Source organism: Panicum virgatum, chromosome 4N, assembly GCF_016808335.1.
Source record: "Panicum virgatum strain AP13 chromosome 4N, P.virgatum_v5, whole genome shotgun sequence".
NCBI classification, from domain to species: domain Eukaryota; kingdom Viridiplantae; phylum Streptophyta; class Magnoliopsida; order Poales; family Poaceae; genus Panicum; species Panicum virgatum.
In genome coordinates, this window is record NC_053148.1 from 13,607,373 (window position 1) to 13,615,687 (window position 8,315).

Below are 8,315 nucleotides of genomic sequence, written 5' to 3' on the forward strand. Positions count from 1 at the left end.
CTGTTATGTCTCTTCTTCTTCTCAAGGCACAAGACGTGTTCTTGCACAATAATCTGTGGCACTACTTGCAAATGGAAAACATCTGGCCACGGGAGTTGCACGAGATGGGTGATGTCCTCGAGCCAACACCAGCAGAAGCGAAGTTGATTTGAAAGATTCCTTATGGGAAGAGGAGAATACGAGGAATAAAGTTTGGCCATTTCGAAGAAAGGTAAAACCATGCATGCTCGGCATGTTTTTCTTTTCCAATAAGATACAAAAATAACATGGTGTACTTGCAACTACAGTACACATTATGTTTGTGTGTTTGTGAACATTGACTCCAGTCTGTAAACATTTCAAATTTTCCAGTGTGACCAATCCATTAGGAAGCCTGAAATGCAATGTTTTAATTTTCATGGAGTTCAATTATGAAGTACCTAAAATATGCTATTGTCAAAATATTTTTGTCCTTGTATCAACTTGTTTTGGAGTGCATATGCTATGTTGATGGTACTGAACTTTGTTGTTGTTTTTTACCTGTATTGTTAAAATGTTAAATATTACGCAATGTGTTTTGTATTTTATTCACTGATTTGTGCCCTGCACTCCTTTTAAGTATCGGTCGGTTTTAAGAACAATAGATCATGGTCTGTAGTAATGTATTTTAGGATAGGCAAACACTAATGGTTCAGTTGATAGATGCAGAGGTGCCGCTGACAGTATCCAGTTTATGTAAATGGTTGTCATGAATAAGTCATCATTGAATGGCTGACTTCAAAACTTAAATTGCTTCTAGCTTTTATCACTTCATTTTGAATGTTGCATGGTTCTGCTATTTATATGTGCGATCAGAATTTGCTCGGAACCGAAGCCTATTTGGCTAGCAACAATAAAATTTGGTGTTGTTAATACATGTCATGCAGCAGTTATGTTGTGTCTATTGAAACTAAGAATCACAATAATTTTTTCAGACGAAATGGACCGTGATCGTAGTAGTGGACGCTGAACTGGAAGAAGCTCGGAGTAACTTATGCATCACAGACTATGTGTATAGCCACTGAAAACAAGCAGAGTGTAGGGTAGGAGTAAATACTGCATGTTCTGAGTCTGGTCACTGGAAACAAGCATAGGTGTGTCCATGTGGGGTAGGAATAGAGTGGCAGCGAAATTCTATGTTTTGAGTCACTGTAGGGACCTTTAATCTGACATAACGGCTAAAGTGGAGGTTCTTGCTTGCATGGATTAACTTGTTTTTGCCACGATGGTCAAGTCACTTTTGTTTTTTAAATCTTATTTAACAATTAGTATGTTTCATACAAAATTCCTCTTCATCATGTATCATGTGCTTAACGAAGTTTCTTCTGTGCAATTATAATCAAAATGGGTATGTATAAACACTGCAGTCTGCAGTGAATCCTTTCTCTTTTTTTGCGAGAAAAATCATTTCATTTTTGTTGCAAGTGCATTGATGTGGTTGCGTTTTGTGGACTAACTAGTCAACATCACACTTTTCAGTTGGAAATGTCTGTTTTTTGGGGGTTTTCAATGATGTTAAGTCATTTGTAATGCTAGTTCTAGATAATGTATTTCGTATGTAGATGATAGTTGCAAACTTTGCAACCTCTTGTAGAGATCAGTGAAGCATCCACGGGCGTAAATATCAAATTCTAGTTCCTCATCCTAGACATAGTGTAAATTTTGCATACACCGTGCTAACAGGTTGTTCGATCTGGAGCGTTTTAGTATAACTATTTTCTTTGTTCATTACACACGTCATGCCGTTTCCATTTCCTCCGCCCGTCTCAGTTGAAGCCGCTTGTCTGCAGGTCAATGCAGCCTTCAACGAGCCGTGCGGTGCGGCCACAGAAGGTGGAGGGAGCGGTGCTCGTGGAGGAAGGCCGTTGACGCCATCACCTCCCTTACTAGATCTCTCTCTGAACCGCCCGCTTCAACTCCTCCCACCCTCCACACATTCGCCATCGCGTCACCGTTCTGACTCATGACTGGGGTGCCGCTTCGTTCACATACAAAGGAGGGGGCGCTGATGGCAATGACAAGAAGGTGAGGCCGGCCTCTTTCCCTATTTTCTCCCCCCGACCCCTATTCCTTTTTTTTAATTGAGTTCGGATTGCTCTCCGTTGGATCCACAGCTGTTTAGCATATACTCTACTCCATTGTCCTTAAATGTAGAGCATTCTAGATTTTTGGAGGCAGATTATGGAGGTAAAAAAAAGACAAATGTACCCCTCATTAATGCATTGGTCAGTTAATTATTTGCTTAGTTTTCAGTGCCCGCACCAAAACCAAGGAGATTAGCATGCCTTTGTTACTCTCCGCCCCAGCACAATTAATTTTTTTACAAAACTAGCATTAAAATCAAGGAGACTAGCATGTCTTTTTTCAAAGTACTTCAGAATGCCTTATATTTTGGTACAAATTTTGAACCCTCCAATGCCTTATATCTCGGGATGGAAGGAGTATATGATAATATGAAGATGAAGGTCAAGTGACCCCCATATTTCAATCACTATCTTGGTCATGCAGTTCTGGATGGGAAAGGAGAACAAGAATGTGAGTGTGAATCAGCTGCCACAGGGCCAGAGACCAATTGGATATGGGGATAGTTTGCCCCAACGGGCTTAAGGACATCGTCAAATAAGACAACCACTGCTTAATCAGTCCTTTGAAGCTGCTGCATGGAAGAACTTTGCTCGCTCCCTTATCCCCAAATTCCACCCACCTCATAGTATTTCTGTTCCTTCAGTATTTCTTATATTGTAATGAGCTTTAGAATGTGTTTCCGTAGGATGGTGCGGAGCTTCCTTTCCAGAGTAGCAAGCACATTATTACATTCTTTGAGTACTTTGTCAAAATAGTACTCACTTCACCTTTCATTGATCAAATTAATATTCTCTTCACCTTTCATTGATGCGTGAATTATAAAAAGTTGAACCGATAGTATATTCAATGGATGGCCAAAACGTAGTACTATGTTAATGGATAAACCAAAAGGAAACTACTAAAGATGAAACAACAACATATATGTATCACCGCCTCTGCCACAAAATCCATGAAGAATGAAGAAAAGTAATGAAGAACTTGTTGCATGCATTTTACTATCCTGCTGGCTTTAACTATCTGGCCCTTCAGAATCCTGCTCAAACTTGACGACCAACGTGATTGCGCTTCTGTAGTTGACTCATCATTGTTGCTTTCATTTTCAAGAAAAGGATAGAAATTTTCTTAATAATCTCAGGAGATTCACCTCACACGAGTACAGAATGAAACAAGATGTTCTGTCTCTACCACAAGCCCACAAAAGTCAATGAAGAATGATGGAGATCACAGATCACTGATGAAATCAAGTTGCATGAATCATGCACGTTATCAGTTTTCATCGAATCCATGAACTACATGTTAAGCTTCTGAGTAGTTGACTTGCTGCTGTTGTCATCTTCATCATCAAGAAAAGGGTAATCCGTATAGCCAATAACTGGGTCGTGCGTATAGAAGGTGGAGCGGTCATATTTGTTCAATGGCGCATTCAGCTCGAACCTCCTGGCAAGGTCCGGGTTAGCCAAGAAGAGCCTCCCGTATGCAATGAGATCGGTATAGCCTTCCTCCACAACCTTGTTGCCTTCCTCCCGATCATACCCGCCGGCAGCTATGAACGTGCCATTGAACGCCTCACGGAACGGCAAGAGCCTGTGAGGGATCTGCCTGCTGCCGTCGACAATGGCCATCCGGGGCTCCACCATGTGACAGTAAAGGAAGCCCTCGTGCCTGTTGAGCTGCTGAACCATGTAGTGCCCAAGCGCCACCGGGTCGGAATCCACACAGTCCATGTAGTCCGCGAAGGGCGACAGCCTGATGCCCACGCGGTGCGCGCCCACCTCGCCGACGACGGCGTCGACGACCTCCACCGTGAAGCGGCACCGGTTCTCCAGGCTGCCGCCCTACTCGTCGGCGCGGTCGTTGGCGCCGTCCTTCATGAACTGCTCGAAGAGGAACCCGTGCGCGCCGTGGATCTCGACGCCGTCGAACCCGGCCTCGACTGCGTTCCGCGCGGCGCGCCGGAAGTCGTCGACGACCCCCGAGATCTCGTCCGCCCGCAGCCGCCGCGGCTTGGAGTACACCGTGGCGGACTCGGGGTCGGGGGAGACCTGCTTGTCCGTGCTCGAGATCGGCGCCTGACCGCCTGGCTGAAAATCTGCCGATTCGTTCGTCCAGAATTAGCAACGAGATCGATCGATCAATGAACCTACCGAACTGATCGATAGTAAACTTGAGCTCACGTACCGTTGGTGGAGACCCTGCCGACGTGCGCGATCTGGCAGAAGAAGAGCGCGCCCTTGCGGTGGACGGCGTCGACGACGGGCCTCCACGCCGCGACCTGCTCCGGCGTCCAGATGCCGGGGGACCCCGGGAAGCCCTGCGCGGTGGCGGACACGCCCGTGCCCTCCGCGATGAGCAGGCCGCCCCGGGTGGCGCGCTGCGAGTAGTACACGGCGGCGTGCGGCCGCGGCACGTAGCCGTCAGCCCGGCACCGGGTCATGGGCGCGAGCGCCACGCGGTGGGAGAGCTCGAACGGCCCCATCTTGAACGGGGCCATCAGCGGGATCACTTCCCGGCGCCCCATTTTGCAGGCACTTGCTGGCTGGATTGCGTTGCTCTGTTTCTTGCAGTAAAGCTCTCGTGCTTCCGCTTCGGGGCAACGGGAAAATATATATACGTTTTTGGAGTGGGCGCGAAAGGCATCTTCCTAGTTCCTACCATTTCCTTTTTGACTCGTCGTCGGCCGTCGTCACCATTTGCGCCATCCACTTGACCAACAAAAGCAGCCACGATGCGGTGGGGCGCTGCTTGACTCGAGCGCCGGTAAGGGGTGACGCTGCCGCCGCGCGTGCACCCCTGGCAGTGGTAGCACGAGTACTGTCCGTGTTCCCGTAAAAGCCCAGTGGTGGATCATAGAAATACCCATTGTGCAAATGCATAAGGATTAGGTCACCGTGTTGTTGTTTTTTTTTTGCGGGTGGGGTCACCGTGTTGTTCATATAGATTACAAGCAAAAGTTTAAGGAAATTCCATATATGGCACTGAATAAAAATTCATTTCCTCATGACACTATAAAGTTTATCTTTTTTATTTGATATTGAGATTTAACTTCCATTCGTTGCTTGACACTTCACTTATATCCATTAGGAACTTCTGTCAAATTCATTCTCAGTATGTCAGATATTTGGTATGTTGGACCAAAATACTCCTGATATATGGTAGATTCTATTCTTCGTTGAATAATTATCTAACTAAAGTTGTCAAAATTGGCAAACGCAGTGTGCAGCTTCATATTGTCCTTTGGATAATTCAAGGCAAATTATACAGTTTCATTGTCGCATGTTCTATATATTTCAATATATATAACAAGAAATTTTATGTAGACTACATAAGATGAAAGGTAAAAATATCTTTTCGGTGAGATATTCCAGCCAAACTAAGGGAAGTATCGAGAAATGAACAAAAAAATATATCCCGAGTGGCGAGTGGTCATCACTTTATGCCTTATTTAGTTGCGCCCGTAAAGTTTTTGAAATAGAATCTTTACATATTTGAAGTATTAAACATAAACTAATCACAAAACTAATTACAGAACTCGTCTCTAAACTACGAGATAAATTTATTAAGACTAATTAATTTATCATTAGCACATGTATACTATAGCAATTTAGTGTCTAATTATAGCCTAATTAGGCTCATTAGATTTGTCTCTCAATTTACAAGAAAACTATGTAATTTATTTTTTTATTTCGTTTAAATTTAATACTCTATGCATGTAAGATTTTTTTTCGATCCGATAGTTTTGGAATTTTAAATTTTACAACTAAACAATACCTTACTCCCGAAATCCTTGGTGCTCCGAAAAAAAAAGCATTGGTGCTTGTCGAGTTGTCGACTCAAGTAGTAGGTGCCAAGGGCCACCGGGTCAGCGTCGACGCAGTGCCTGTAGTCAGACACGGAGACAATCTGGTATTCTGGTACGGTTCCATCCACCCGTTTCTTCCTGATTTTGTTCTCATATGTGCCCGTGCCGTTTGCGTGACGTCACCCGTTCCGTCATCCACATCGAGTGGCCATCACTCTACTGCCATGCCGGCTGCGGCACAACGCACAAGTGGCTGGCCATCAATCCGTGATGTCAACGCAGGTTAATTCGTCGTAGGTGACTGATCTGATTTCTAAATGTCTGAACGTGACCAAAGTGAAAGCAACGCATTGAGTTCAGTTCAGCGGGGATCTGCCTTGGGTGGTAATATTGGTGGAACTCGAAGATTCCACCGGAGGTGACACACGCTGAATTGAAATTTTAATCGCTGCCGAATTAAACAGTTTTATCCATGTTGAACTAAAGATAAGTATGTGGATAAATGTTTCGTCCACCATTTTCACTTGGACAACATGAAGTGAACTTCATGGATCACTTAGAGCATGTAAAGCGGTAATTAAGAAGTTGTTTATATACAGTTTATCCCATTTATTGAGGTAATTAAACGTGAAAACGGGTGGTGCTGTCTTCTCGTGAGACGACGGCAAATCCACGTCGAGGAAGCTGTTGTACGCGCAGCTTCGACTCACCTACGATGGCGAGGAATCCGGTGTGCCGTGTGCGCACAAGCATTTTGGCTGTCGCGCTGCTCACGCCTGCCCATCGGAGGTGGCCGCTGTGCCGTGCCGCTGGCTCTCGCGCTCGCCACCCCGCCTGCAACGGTGCAACCCCCCCCCCCCCCCCCCCCCCCCCCCCCTCCCTCCGACCACCATGCCTGCAGCCTGCTGCGCTTCTCTCTCTGCCCACCACTCGAGAGGAAGAGGAGATTCAATGGAGAGAGGATGAGAGAGCTCATGGTGTCAATGTTTACCGCCAAGACTGCTCAGGGATATTCTTAGTAGTAGGGTTTATAGGTAAGGATCGACGGCTCTGGAACTCGATGGTGCAAGGAACACAAAAATTTAGACAGATTCGGGCCGCGAGTTGCGTAATACCCTACGTCCTGTGTGGTGGTCTGTATTGCCTTAGGTGTAGATGTGTTTCGAGGAGGTCCCTGTAACATCTCCGATTTTTTTCTTCCTGTGCGAGTTGTTGTGGCCAAGTTGGCCACGACACCGCCTGCGCGTCGCGCGTGGGACGCGCGTCTCGTGCCGCCGTTGCCTCCTCACTCGGTTTCCTCTCGAAGCTGCCAGATCGCTCCTGAGTTCAAATCGTCCACGGCATCGTGTCCTTCTAGCTCACTCCCTCGCCTCTCTCTCTCTCAGTCACGCGCGCCTCCTGCCACTCGCATGCGCGCGCCTTGCGCCGTCGCCCATGCCGTCGCCGCGCGCCGCCACCAGGACGCCGCTGCGTGCCGCTCTGCCCTACCTCCGCCGCGGGCCGCGCCCGCGCAACCCCATGCCCCGCCATTGCGCGCGCCCAGCTCCGCCTGCCCCTCGTGCCGTCTCGCCCCACCGCCATCTCGCCTCGCCGCCGCACCGTTTCGCCTCGCCGCTGCCCGCCATGGCCGCCGCCGGCCTTGCCCCCCGCGCTCCCACCTCCGGCCTTCCTCCACCCAAGCCGGCCACCAAAATAGCTTCTCCACCTCCCACTGATTCTCCACGGCCCTACCCCGCTTGCCCAGCCATGCCAGAGCGCCGCCACCACCGTGGACCGCCACCGCCGTGGACCGCCGTCCCCTGTCCTCGCCGGCGTGCCCTATTCCGGCCACCTCAGCTCACTCCGAAACCACCCAGAGGTAGGCCTAGGTCCCCTCTACCTCCTCCACCCCGAGGCCTTCGCCGCCGGCGAGCGAGCTCGCCGGGAGCCGGCCCGCACCGGCCGCCTCTGCTTCCAATCCGGCCAAGGGCCAGATTGCGAGGTCCCAAATCTTTCCAGGGGGTTTTCTGCAAATCCAGGGACTTAAGCATAATATCTAGTTTTGTTTTTACATTTTTGCAGTAAATTTGGAAATTCAATTAAAAATCGTAGAAAAATCCTAAAAAGATAAATAAGGACTTTTTGGAATTCTTGTGATTAGATCTATGCAGTGAACCTATAATATAACATGCGTAGGTAGAAAAATATTGTCCTAGAATTTTATCCATGCTTGTTAGGGATAAAATCATATATGTAGTTATGTTGCTCCTTTTGCTATGAAATTTTTATGGTAGTTATTCATGTGATGTATGTTCTGTGATAAAAATTTCAGAATTATTGATGCATGTATGACTGAGTTGTTGATTTAAGTTGGATAGTGCTTAATAAATTATTATGAATAATAGAAAGGTGTAAAAATAGAAAATGTGCTAAA

At 47.1% G+C, this 8,315-nt stretch overlaps 1 pseudogene; it reads right to left on the reverse strand.

The window, feature by feature from the left end:
- Nucleotides 1–3,199: 3,199 nt before the first annotated feature.
- On the reverse strand, nt 3,200–5,650 carry LOC120668463 (annotated as a pseudogene).
- Between the last annotated feature and the right edge of the window lie 2,665 nt (nt 5,651–8,315).